This window comes from Vicia villosa, unplaced genomic scaffold, assembly GCF_029867415.1.
Source record: "Vicia villosa cultivar HV-30 ecotype Madison, WI unplaced genomic scaffold, Vvil1.0 ctg.000864F_1_1, whole genome shotgun sequence".
In the NCBI taxonomy this organism is placed as follows: Eukaryota; Viridiplantae; Streptophyta; class Magnoliopsida; order Fabales; family Fabaceae; genus Vicia; species Vicia villosa.
Genome location: NW_026705391.1, coordinates 406,484 through 420,836, shown reverse-complemented (window position 1 = coordinate 420,836; position 14,353 = coordinate 406,484). Strand labels below are relative to the sequence as shown.

The window sequence follows — 14,353 nt, the reverse complement described above, 5'->3', positions numbered from 1 at the left end:
GAAATTCTGAGATCGAAGCCATGAGATTGACTCGACTCAATATTTCGTTTGAAATCGCCACCGCGCTTTATTGTTTCCAAAGGAAAAGGGAAAAGAACGTAAAACCCAAAGTTGTTTTTAAAACAAAAGAGAACTCAGGTTCGGGTGTTGATTATACAAGGGGAAGGTTTTAAGAACCCCTCATATCTGTTGTATTCCACAGGAACCTTTTTGAAAAATCTGTGTCGTGTGTGCTAAAAAAAGGGGTTTGTTTTATTTTAAAATAAGCTCGGCAAAGCGTTAAGATTTGTGCCTACATACCTCCTCGGTGCAATGGAGAAGTCAGAGCTAATGTAGTTCCGGTTAAAAGGGAAAACATTTTTTAAAAACGAATAAACACTTTATCGTCGTCGGAGAGAAATACTCAGCCATTGATCTTGAGCATGAGAACAAATGAGTTCTTTGCATCACAAAATGAAAGAAGGGCTCCAACTCGGATAAAATCAACGAGTATGCCACTAGCTCTCTCACGCGGAAAAGATCCCATTATATCAATCAATTTCAAAATCGTGGGGTATAATCACTCGTTTCAACAATTAACCGTGTCTAAACTTTTTTGAAGAAAAGCCACTAAGGGCAAAAGATATTTTTAAGAAAAGGTTTTGAAAAGATTGCAAACATAAGAAGATTTTTGAAAAAGGGAGAAGATTTTGAAAATCTAAGAAGTGGGAGGAGATGAAGAGGCTAACCTAGTGCATAAAATAAAAGCTAAGGAAAGAAACGGTCTAACCGAAATAAGAAGTCAACACTTGACATTAAGAGTCAAGGTAGATTTCCCATCCTTTGGACTTATCAATACCAACACATTACCACTTGGGGATCCAGATGAACTTATTATCTTTAGCACCACTTTGCATTGAGCATATTAAAATTCTGACGAAAATCGGGCAGAGTAACGGCTGTTTTCGGGTAAAATCCTTATCTCAATGCCTTGGAATTAACCATCAAGGACTTTCAAGGAAATACCTGCATACACAAACAGACAACAATCCAATGCCAGACAGACAGAATAACAGTAGAGTAATAACATAGTAAAGGTCCAGAGACACTAAGTCCATAAGTTCGAATCTCCAAAATGCTCAGGATAGTAACCGATAGTCCGAAAGAGAGCCTTATGTGTTTTTTAGATTTTTGTTGATTAATAGTGTTTTTGCATAAAATTAAAGTATGGTCCAAGTGGACAAAGAAAAAATAGCGGAAACATAAACATAGTGTCCAAGTGGACAAAGAGAAAATAACGGAATGTAAATATGATGAAATGATAAAGTAAAGCATAAAGCAAAATATAAAGAGCAATATAATAAATTGCGGAAATTAAAGTCAATTGTTAGATGTTAAATATAACCATCTCGAAACTTGTCAAGTATGTTATCAAAGTTAGTAAGAAAGATCGATGGTGAGTGAAGGATGTTCTCGGATTTAAATTCAATGGACATTTATCAGAAGCTTGATAAAATCATAGCGACTACATGATAAACCTCCATAAGTCTTAAATCAACCGCATACAATTGTCTTCCATATTTGATCCTTTTTATGATTCGGGACACAAAATATTGCGCTATGTTAAGCAGATCGCCAAGTGATTTATGTAGAAATCACCCTACAACGAGGCCGGTCAAAACTTTATGTGCTAATGCATGCGAGAGAAGCGATATATAGATCACTCTCCGAAAGCAATACCGCACGAAAAGAAAAATGGTGAGTGATCTAGTCTTTACCAAGAATCCATAAGAATTCTCAAGGTATTAAGACTTTCATCGATCAAAATAAAGAGAAACAAAAGATGGAACCACATTAAAAGCTCCTTTCATCCATAATTTCAATCACTTAATTTTGCGGATTTGAATTCTCATCCTATCGACGCCCTAAGTCCATTGAAATTAGAGAGAAATTAGGCCTCTAATTTGTGATTCAAAGAAAATATCAAAAGAATGGAGTAGAAGAAGAGTTAAAACCAAAACAAGTCAAAAATATCAAAAACAAGCATTCTGCCTCACTGGAAATCGATTCCCCTCTGTAGGAAATTGATTTCCTGAGTGCAGAGTTCAAAATTGGCATAAAAACAAGGTGGAAATCGATTTCCTACAAAGGGAAATCGATTTCCTGCACACAACTTTCAAAAAATCAGCATTAGGAAGCATAAAACTTGACTTAAGCAAACATACAAACACCTTATGATCACATATCAATTGGAGCACGAATTTTCCATCAATTCACCATCAAATAGGACCAATATAACATCAAAGATGCATTGAACACAAGCAACAAAGATCTACATCTTAGAATTTAGGAATCTACCAATTCTTGAATCAAATGTTGAAATAGCTTCAAGAACAAGCACAAAGTGTGTAGATCCTTCGAAATTGAGATGAACAAACAAAGCAAAGAGAGAAATGTAGGAGGTTTAGTTCAAAACTAGTAAGATTCAATGTGAATCTCACTAATTCTATGAGAATGAACTTTGGGTGAGGGTTTTGGAAAGGGTGAAAAATGAATTTGCAAGCAATTCTTTGGCTCTCCAAACTTGAGAAATGAGAGAGTAGAGACCTCTATTTATAGGATGAGAGCAAGAGTAGTGGCAATTTGGTCATTTGCTCTTGGTTAATTAACTTGTGTTTAATTGGTACTTAAATGGTATTTAAATGGTAAAAATGGTAAAATGAGGTTTAAGTGGGTTTAATGAAGGGATTAATTTTGGTGAGGTGGTAAATTGGTAAAATGATCAAATAAAAAAAGGTGCCAAAATGATGTCAAGCTTCCCTCCTTATATTTTTTTGAATTTTGCGCACAGGAAATCGATTTACCTCTGTAGGAAATCGATTTCCACCTTCAAATTTCCAAAAATTGTTTTCTTGCACTGTTTTAATTTTTGCCCGATCTTTTACCTGTAAAATATAAACAAAAGAGACAAAATACATATTTTTGGATTTTGGTTAGTATAAAACAAATAAAAAGCTAAAAGTGCTTGATGATTCTCCTCAAAGGAAAAATGATACCTCAAGATTGTGATATTGATTGATGATTGAAATGCAAATGATGTATGATCTTAGGGTCAAAAATTGGGGTATGACAGTACCGTATTTTTAAAATATTCGATATTAAATAATATTTCGGATATTTCAAAATCTATGGTAATAAATATGCTTAAGACAAAGGTATTTCAAGACTTCTATAAAAAGATGGTAAAACTTTAAAGATAATGATTAATTGGGTTGATTTTAATGATAAAACAATTATCATTTACTAAAATACCCTTATTAATAATGATAGTGAAGTAATTATATGATTAAAATGGTATAAATAAGATTAAGTAAGTGGAAAGAAATAATAAATATCACATTTTTATTCTAAAATGACAAATAATTTAAGACAAATAAAAATAGGAAACAAGACATCTCTTGTGAGACGGAGGGAGTAGTTATTAACGGATATGGATACTCATGGATACGAATATCATTAAATCCAGTGTTTTAAAAACCGGACCGGTCATTGAACATGTGAGGGTACTGGGTCACTGGTTTATCGGTCGAACCACTGGGTCACTGGTCGAACCGCACGACTAAACCGGATTAAACCGGATAACTCGGTTGAATAGACCTGTCATTATATAGGTATAAAACCGGTCGAGCCAGATGATTCAGTCTCTAAAAATATATAACTAGCTCTTAAATTTTTTAAAAATATCATATCATAAATTCACAATTTCATAACTTAAATTCAAATTTTAAACAAAGGTATCATACATAACAAAATAGTACAAAATTACAAAGTCTAATTGCAAACAAAGTTTAATTACAACATAATCTAATTGAATAGTTTACAACAAAATAACTCCAATGTGTACCAAATTTAATTCAAAACAGGATCCTCCTAAAAAGAAAATCAAATAAAATTCAATATGTTTATGCTATTTAAGAAAATTTATTAGCAAAGATAACAAATAGACAATAAAGTTTTTAATTTGTCACTAACGAAAAAACTATGTGAGAATGCTATTTAAGTAATACACTACTAAATATATTTAAAAAAAAGTTTTAAAAAAAAAAAGTTTAAAAGAATTGCTAAAAAAAAGGTTTAAAAAAAAGTTTAAATAAAGTAAAAAAAAAGTAAAAAAGAAAAAAAAAGCAACTAAACCACCGGTTTTCCTGTCTTTCCGGTTTTTCCGATTTTCCCAGTTTTCATCGGTTCCCACCGGTTTGATGGCATGCCCGATCTGACTATTAAACCAGACCGATTACCTGACCGGTCCGATCCGGTTCTTAAAACACTGATTAAATCTATAGTTGTACTCGTTAACTAGCAGATAATTAAATATCTATCGATACTCAATCATCATCTATCTATTAAAAGAATCAATAATATCCTTCACTTTAAAGTTTGTTATACTTGAAAAAAGTTAAAATAATAAAAATTTAATCTTCTAATTAATTCATCTTACTTCAACCAAATGCTACCAAGTATCAAGTTCTTATTTGATACTTTTTTTAACTTTTACTTTTCCCTCCACTTGTCACTCTTTCACTCACCATCTCATTCATTTTTCTTTTTTCTTTTTTGCTTTTCTAGCTAATTATTTTATCTTCTCCTAATTATTTTTAGGATAATGCTAACTTATGTCCTAAGAGCACAAGTTAAGAACTAAATGAAAAAATGTTATCTTGGAAATTATGCATTGATATTAATAAAAATATATATAATTAATTTTCTAATTGTTTTTTCAATACAATCTTTTTATAAGTGGGTTTCTTTACTTCAGGGGCACAAGTTAGCATTATTTTTTTTAATATATTTAAATGTTTAATTATAGTATGTGATTATCATATTAGATATTTATTAGTGTATGAATGTATACAATATTGACATTCAGTTTTGTTTTTACGATAAATTTAATTAATATTATTTACTATTATTAAAAATATTAACTAATTTATTTTTAAAATTAAGAATTTATTGTATGAAATTGAATAATACTTAATATCCATACACATAATTAACTTTCCATCGAATAGATCACTATAATTAACTATTATCATTATTTGAGACACAAACTTTTTATTTTTAAATGTTAAAATTTCTTTTCTTTTCTTATGGGTCACTATCATAAAAATATTTGTTTTATTTTAATTAATATTATCTTTATTTGACACACAAAATTTTTATTTTCATATGTCAAAAAATTTATTTTTCTCACATAGCACTATCAACAAAGTACCTATTTTATTTTATAATTAAATTATAGTTTTGGTCCCCTTATTTTTATGTTTTCACGATTTTAGTCCCCCTATTTTATTTTTAAACACTTTTGGTCTCTCATCCCCACTTTGACTACAAAAAACGCTTATGTGTCACATTTTAAAATACGTTTTTTGGTCCCCATCATCACTTTTGGTCCCCCATACCCTTTTGAGGATGAGCTACATATTTTAAAAAGTGGCACATAAGTGTTTTTTATAGCCAAAATGGGGATGAAGGACGAAAAGTGTTTAAAAAAAATAGGGGGACAAAAATCGTGAAAACACTAAAATAGGGGGACAAAAACTGGAATTTAGCCTTATTTTAATTAACAATTGTCTTTATTTGAGACACAAATTTCTCTTTTTCTCACGGGACACTATTAGTAAAATACATATTTTATTTTAACTAACAGTTATTTTTATTTGAGGCACAAAATTCTTATTTTCAAATGTCAAAATATTTACTTTTTTCCTTTCTCCATTTCACGAGCTTCTTTTTCTTTATTTTTGTAAGATAATTCAACACAATTGAGTTTATATTATCATTATTCATTTTATAATAAATAACTCATTTCAGATTTACATGTATATCCAAATAAAATTTATATCGTATAAAATAAATTTACTCGTGCGGACACATGTATATTTTGCTAGCTAGTAAGTCATCAAACATATATATGTGATGGGTTTTACTCGTACCCAAGGACGCAGATTTTTTTGTCATCCTAATTTTAGTGTAAATTATATAAAGAAAACAGTTTTAAAAAGTTATAATTTTTTTTTGAAGTAATCTACTAATGTAATGATTGTTTAAGCTTTTAGTGACTAACCCCACCCCACCCAAACATACACACCCCCCGACTTAATTTATTATTGATTAATTTATTGAATCAATTAAATAAAATGTTAAAAAGAATAAATTCTTTAAATATGAAATCGCTTACTCTCTAAAATGGATAAGTTGACAAGCAAGAAAGGGTATTTTGTTATTAAAGTGGATTTGCCCAAAGCATGTGACATTCTTTAAAATTGAAATCGCTTACTCTCTCAAATGGATATCACTATTAGAAAATTCATTTTTAGTGATCGAATTAAGATCGAAAAAGCTTTGAAATCACTCAACAAAACATTTAGCGGCCGATTTAGCGACCATTACTTTCGGATGAAAAAGTGCTAGTCGCTAAGCAAGAAAGAGTATATCTTTTATTAAAGTGGATTTACTCAAAGCATGTGACAAGCTAAGTCGGAAACTTATCACATTTTTAACGAGATAAAGTTGTCATAAGGCACGAAGAATGTCATTATTGTTGGGTCATCATGAGAAGCATCCACGTTGGATCAACAATAACACACAAGTGAGATAGAGAGACCATATATTCATCCAAAACCTTAAGATAATTGGTGTATGACTCCTCTTACTTATAAAGTGATCATCTCAAGAGATCATATTTCCACTATATTATTGATCGGATCAAATCTAAACTCGCGATCTAGAGAACTAAGAAGTTATCATTTGCAAGAAGAGTTGTATTGGAAAAGAGTGTTTTAGAGGTTATTCATATATATTTGGTGATGACTAATGTGATTACTAAATCATGCATAGATGGATCCATAGAATACAAATAAACTATATATGGGGAGACACGATATATAATAGAAAATATCATGTTGTGAAATGTGGAACTGTAGCTAAACCCAAGAACTTGGGAGAGTTTGGTTTGAGAAGGCTATGTATAAATGAATAAACTCTGTAGTCTTAATCTGAGTTAGAAGATACATAACAGAGCAGGCGAGTTATGTTGTAATGTGATGTCAAACAAGTATGATTGTTATAATTTGGAGGAACCTGATAGAATTCGCAGTTCATATTCTAGTCTCTTAAGGCGGTTGTCAAGCTGGATCTGCATCTTTTTGAACGTGGTAGCTGGTGTGTTGGCGATAGGAAATATATTGAATGGAACCTGAGTTGGTTGGCTCTAGGACTTCGTGTTAGGGAGAATGTTTGGGACATTCTGGAGGAGTTAAGAGGTCCAGACTTGTGTGAGTTAGTCGGGAATAAGGGTGACTAGAACTGGATTTTGCTTAAGAAGTGGATGTTGCTTGCACAGATCCAAAAAGTGGCTGCTTGTCTGCCCCCAAATGTGGCCGCTAAGAAAGACACGGACAATACCACATAAATGGGAAAGGAAGGGTTCAGAATGTTTAGCATGTACAAGGTTTTATGTAGCTGAGAGGAGAATGAAAACGAGGTAATATGGAGTAATATTTGGAATTTTTGTGTCCTTAAGAGAGTAAAACATTTTGTAGATCTAGGCTCATGACAGGCTCCTTACAAACTACAAAAAGAGTGTGATGGGTATTGGACATGCTATGTGTCATTTTTGTGAAAATTTTATAGATACTACTTTGGATGCTTTAAGGGAATTCCTTATTGCCATTCAAATATGGGTTAATGTAGTGCTAATTTCCTTTAGAAGTATTTTCTTTCAAGGAGATTTGGAGTACTAGATTAAATCAAATTTAAAATATAAGCAGAATAAGACCAATGATGTGAAGTGGAAAGATTTGTGGGCAAATGTTGGCCATCAATTATGGATGTGTTAAAATATATAAGTTCATGAGAATCTTTTTTTATAGACCGCATAGTCCATGGAAGCATGTTATGCAGGTTTTTTTTTATGATTATTATATTGCTAAATGGGCGAATAATAATATAATGGAAAGAACTAGATTTCTTGTCTGAACAGGTTGGAAGCCTCCAATGGAGGGAAAATTTAAATTAAATATGTATGGGGCGTGTAAAGATAATAATATAGATGGGTGTGGAGAAGGCATAATAGATTGGAATGGTCAATGGATTGGTGGTTTCTCCGAATTTATAGGAGCTTGTAGTGTTTTTGTTGCTGAATTATGAGACGTTTTGGAAGGGTTGAGTTATGCTTCGAGGTTAGGTTTGGAGGGAGTGAAATTGAATGTTGATTCTATGGTGGTTGTGAATGCCATCAAGAATGGAGCCTCTAGTAGTACTGTTGGATAATACTTAGTCAACAATATTCGTCGGTTATTAAACCTTCACTAGGAGGTAATTGTGGTACATTTGTATAGAGAAGTTAATCATTGTTTTGACGCCTTGGCAAATTTTCCGATGTATGTATTTTTTTCAATTTTGCTCCTAGTCATATTAAGCATTTATTAGACGTAGATGCTTTGAGACTTGCCCCTCTCTTTTATAAAAAAAAATTCTACTAAAAAATTGATGTGTTTCCAATATATATATTATTAGCCAAAAATCAAAATTTAAATAAATTTATAAAAAAATTTAACTCAAAATTTTAAAAAATTAATTTAATGATCAATAACATCAAACTCAACCTAAACTCCATAATAATAGTACAGATTAACTTTTTTTAAGTTTACTTTTATGATCAGAGCTACTTATATGACCATGTGTCACTTCAACCCATGAGATTAATCTTTTTTTAAGTTTACTTTTATGATAAGAGCTATTTATATGACCATGTGTCACTTCAACCCATAAGGTAGAGAATATCAGTGACAACAAAATGAAAGATTTAAGCTCTCTAAACTTATGGAGCTCTAAGTATGTGGTTCATGTTGATAACATTTATAAAATAATAAATCACCTAAAATTTGTCTTTAAGGTTGGACAAATTCAACCGAAAACAAAAAAAAATTATACAAATACTTTTAACAATAAACAACATATTAATATATAACTTAACTTAAAAATTCATGTGACATACTACACAAATAAGATCAAGGAAGTGATTTGGGAGTCTTCATTATCACTTTTCATGTTCTCATGCCCATGTGATTAAATGATTTGAAAGCTCTTTATTATCGACGGGATTAAATGCAGCTATGAAGAAGGTCCTTCACTATGCATCCTTGATTGGATTAAATGCAACTTTGAACACCTCTTGACTCTGAATCCTTTGTAGCTTGTTATGCAGATTTTTCACTCTTTCCTTCATTGTTGAGAATATTGTCATCTTTCACCCTGCTGTCATCACTGAATTCTCAACCATGTTAATAAGATTAGCTCTCAAATGGAAATTCTAGCTTCTTTTTTTTCCAATTTCTTTGATTCCTTAGCAGCTTAGAAACCGCAACCTCTATGAATTTTTTTATTACAAGTGCGCAAATTATTTGGCAATTATAGATAACACATCGCTATTTCTCACACTTATTGGTTTCATCTTTTTAAGAATTAGGGATAATTTTATAAAGATCATAGGTTAGAATTACTATTTTTTAAATTTATTTTCTCTAGAAGATTTTGGCCTACTACCCCTTCTCTTATTGTGTTTTTCTCGATCAAACTAAAAGAGCTTAGTTAAAAAGTAACAATTATGTGAGAAAAAACACCGTAAATAATGCATATTTCTTTATTTTTTAATTCATAAAGTATAGGTTTAAAATAGCTTATGTTAATTTAAAATAGCTTTTATAGAATCTTCTTTTAAAATTAGAGTCAAATAAAAAACACACATGTTTATAACAAATGGCCTCGTAACATCCAATAAAAATCAACTATAGTATAAAAAATTCATATGGGGCAAAAGCCTTCTTGATTTTTTTTCATAAATTTTTTAATTGACAAAAATTCTCCAAATTCTAAAATTTATATATTTATACACTATAGATCTAGAATTCAAATACTTATGTCATTATTACTATAGATTATTATTATTATAATTTATAAATTTAACCATTAATTCAGTTATTCAACAATGTACCAACAAAATCACTTCTATTAACTACTCAATTGGTAATTTCACTCTTAATAGTAGATTTTATTTGTTTAAATAATAATTTAATTTGGATCCTAGAATCCAAAAGGTGTCACTTAAGCACACGAAAATTAGGAAAAGAAAGGATGATGAAGAGTGACATAACAAACTAAAAAAAAATCAGTAGAAAGAGGCCTAATGAGTGACATAACAAACTCAAAAAAAGTCAGTAGACAGACCTAAGTGAAAGATTGTAATTACATTGAAATGTAACTATAAATACATACCCTCCTCTTTTAAATTGAATGACCTACCTAATAAAACATTTTAAAATGTGTGAATTTGTAACTTTCATGCTATATAGTAACTATAAATGCATACACTCCTCTTTTAAATTGAATGACCTGCAGTCCCCTTTTATTAATTGAATGATCTACCTAATAAAACATTTGAAAATGTGAATTTTTTTTTTTATTTTTGATGACTTTTCTTAATTATATCTTTAATTAATATTATTTATATAATTTTTAATTTTGTAGAAAAAATGGTATATTCCCACCAAGCCTACTAAAACTCGGCAATGAGGCATACATCATATTTTTCGTTATTAGTTAATAATTATCACCAATAAACAAACATTAAACACAACTTTGACAAAAACACAGATCAAATATAGGTTTTGAAATACACATGAACATAAGGGATAATACACATGAACATACTAAATAACATATACATACTAAATATAGGTTTTGAAATTAAGTTAAACTCCTAGAAAATCAAATATATATTTACAATTCAAATCAGTTAAAACCATCAAGTATATATGAAAAAATTTATTTGCATAATTAACATAAGGGTTGATTTAAGATGCACAAATTGTACATTCATGAAAGAATGGTTGCGATAATGAAACCCTTCCTCAAAAACAAGGATACCTGAATAACAAGCCGCACCATACTTCAAAATACTTTCTAAAATATTTTATTTCCAGTACATGTAAATGTTAAGAAATGATGATGTTGTTATGAATTACAATTACAACTCATAAATTTAATTATTAATTTAATTGTATGTATTTTTTCTTATTGAAATAAATATGATCCTATATCTTTTACCATATTTAGAGTTCGTTTGGCCCGACTTATTTAGGTCTTAAAAGTTATTTGAAAGCTAAAGTTAAAAATAATAGCTTTTAAAGTAAAGCTAAAGTTGTTTGGCTATGATTATTTTTCTAAGCTCCAAAGTTAATTTTAAGCTAAAAGTTGTTTGATAAAATAATTTTTAACAAATTAAATTTGTAGGACAACATAAGATATAAATAAATGAATATATATTTAAAAGAAATACAAATATGAATAAAATTCATAAATTATCATATAAAATATTTTTTCAATATATTTAATTAAAAATAAGTGATCTAAAAAAAGTTTAATAATATTCAATATATAATTCACGACTAGAAACACAAACAATCATAAACTCAAATGATTTCTATTTTCAATCAATTCAATGGCTATTTGATTTCGAACTTTATCCATATAGCCTCCATCTTGTACTCTTCTTGGGTTATATGAACCTAAATCTTCATGAATATTTCTTTCTTCTATGTTGCCAGTCATATATTCAGAAATGTTATCGTATTTGTTAAAATCTTCATCTACGAAGCCACAAATCCGAAAAAAGTTATGAAGTGCCGTTGTTGCAACTATAATTTTTTGTTATTTTATTAGCGGAAATGGTCTCATATCACATAAAATATGCCACTTTTTCTTCCAGACACCGATTGTTCGTTCTATTACATTTCTTACTGAAGAATGTGCATGATTAAATACTTCCTATATGCCTTCTGCTTGACCACCGGCTCTAAAGTCAGGAATATGATATCTTTCACCTTTGTATGGTGATAGATACCCTTTCATATTTGGATAACCAGCATCAACTACATAGTACTTGCCTAACAAATTAAACATTTTTTTAGTTCATATGCAAAATTTAAATCAATAAATATATTAATTTGATTATAAAATGATATTATGATTACCTTCTGGTGGATGAGGAAACACATTTTTCATTTCTTCAATCGTAGATGAAAGGATACATGTATCATGTGCAGTACCAGGCCATCCAACAACAACAAAAGTAAATAACATATCGAATTTGCACACCAACATGACATTTTGTGTTGTAAATCCCTTTCTACCAATATAACGTATTTGATCCTTAGTAGGAACAATGGCAGGAATATGTGTTCCATCTATAGCACCTATGCATCCTTGAAAATGAGGCCAATACCTATTATCGTCTCTGATTTTTGATGGAATTTCTTCAAAGTTAAAATCAGGAGGCTTGACAATTTCCTTTGCTAATAAACATACACTTTCTAGAACTTCACTGAACTTCCTACTTACAGTTTCTCCTAATTTTCCAAATTTATTTTGGATATTTCGATTAGTTTCACTATGTGCACAACTCCAAAGAAACATGGTCAAAGCCTCCAATGATGTCATTTCTTTGGATGGATGTAGCCATCCCTTACTAACTAATAATTTTTCAAGTTTCAATACAACGCAAGTTTCCATCCTAACTTTCATCCGGGGTGTTAAGAGTTTCTCTAACCCAAGTCCATCCATGAGAATAAAGAAATCTATTACCTTGTTTGAGTAAGTACCTCATATGATAGTCAAATGCAATTGCTATTGCACTGTAATATATTTTATAGAACTTGCATCGCCTTTTTTTAACCTTTTTTTATCGTTCATTGATTTGTTTAGAATGCATCTGTTAAATAAATTGAAAACAAGAACATTACAAATTGCAAATACATATTCATTGAAGTAGTTAAAATGCATAAATGTCTTAAGCAAAAACATAGAAGTTAAAAACTAAAATAATACAATACTTTAGGATACATCTAGAGACTCAAGTTTCAACTTAAAGCATAAAAGTCAATAAAAACATAAAACATAAAATTAAATCTTAAACATCATACTAAAGGATTTCACTCATACTTGTATATAATCCACTCTATCAAATCGCTAATAGAATTTTTTAAAGATATTATTAGGACTCTATTTTGTTCATCCTTAAGCATCTCTAAAACATAACTAAATTGTTGACCATTCAAAAGTCCTTTTTCCTTTGCACTCTTTAATATTTCAACACAAGTTGGAATAGAATATTGTCCATTAATATGAGATGTTGCAGCAATTTCAGCCTTTTCAACTTCATTATGACCTTCCGCTGCTTGAACTAATCTTTCTAATGTTTTCCTCATTGTTGGCGCAGTTCCAACCTTTGCCTTACCCTTTGTTGATCTTTCACCCATGTTTGGTGAAATTTTTCTTTTATTTTTTGATTGGGTGTTTCTCACAGGGCTTAATTCATCAATATTAAATTCATCATCAGAATCAATAATTTCGTGTGCCACATCTGTAGTAGTATTTTGGTTTGAAGATTCTAATGGTACGCCCATAGCTGGCGTCCAAGCACATTGACTAGTTGCCACTATCTCCCCAAATATAAATTCCAATTCATCACGAAATTCCAAACCTTGATAACGAAACTTAGCATATTTCACATTCTCATGTGTAACCAATAACAAGAGATAAAATTTAGACAATCTAAATTCATCTACTTAACTTTAAATAATTAAAAAATAAAATATTTACAACACTAACCCTTACCTTAGCATCCCACCATGTAGGATCAGTATCAATTTTTCATGTATGAGGATTCCATCCTAAACCAGTTTCTTTACCCAATAATTGTTTCCATGTAGTGCAATCAGTTCTCAAACTATCCAACCTATTCTTCAACTGTTTTTGGGTATAGTTTTTATTAGTACGTTTATTGTATTCTTCACGTATTTCTTCCCATTTTTTATTTCTAAAAGCAATTCCTGGTTTTCCACATTTACGAATCTCATTTATACAATTTTCAAGTAACACTTTGGTACTAAAATCATCCCACTTTGCTTTTCCTACATTTTCGGAACTATTTGGAAGACTTTCTTTAGTAGTCATTAACTGCAATAGTTAAAAAAAATTATAAATATATGAATCAGAAAAATATTTGAAAAACTTTATTTAATAGTACTAAATTTTCAGAATTATTTAGAAAATTTTCTACTTAATGATAAATCGTTCAAAAAAATGAACTAAAATCTTAGGTAGAACAATTATATATATATATATATATATATATATATATATATATATATATATATATATATATATATATATATATTGAGTTAGAAAAATAATTTAAAAAGGATAGTATAAAAATATTAGAAGTAATCTTTAAAAAAAATTAATAATATGGTTG

At 29.8% G+C, this 14,353-nt stretch overlaps 1 pseudogene; it reads right to left on the bottom strand.

Moving 5' to 3' along the window:
• Nucleotides 1-13,028: 13,028 nt before the first annotated feature.
• LOC131631819 (uncharacterized) lies at nucleotides 13,029-14,052 on the bottom strand (annotated as a pseudogene).
• Between the last annotated feature and the right edge of the window lie 301 nt (nucleotides 14,053-14,353).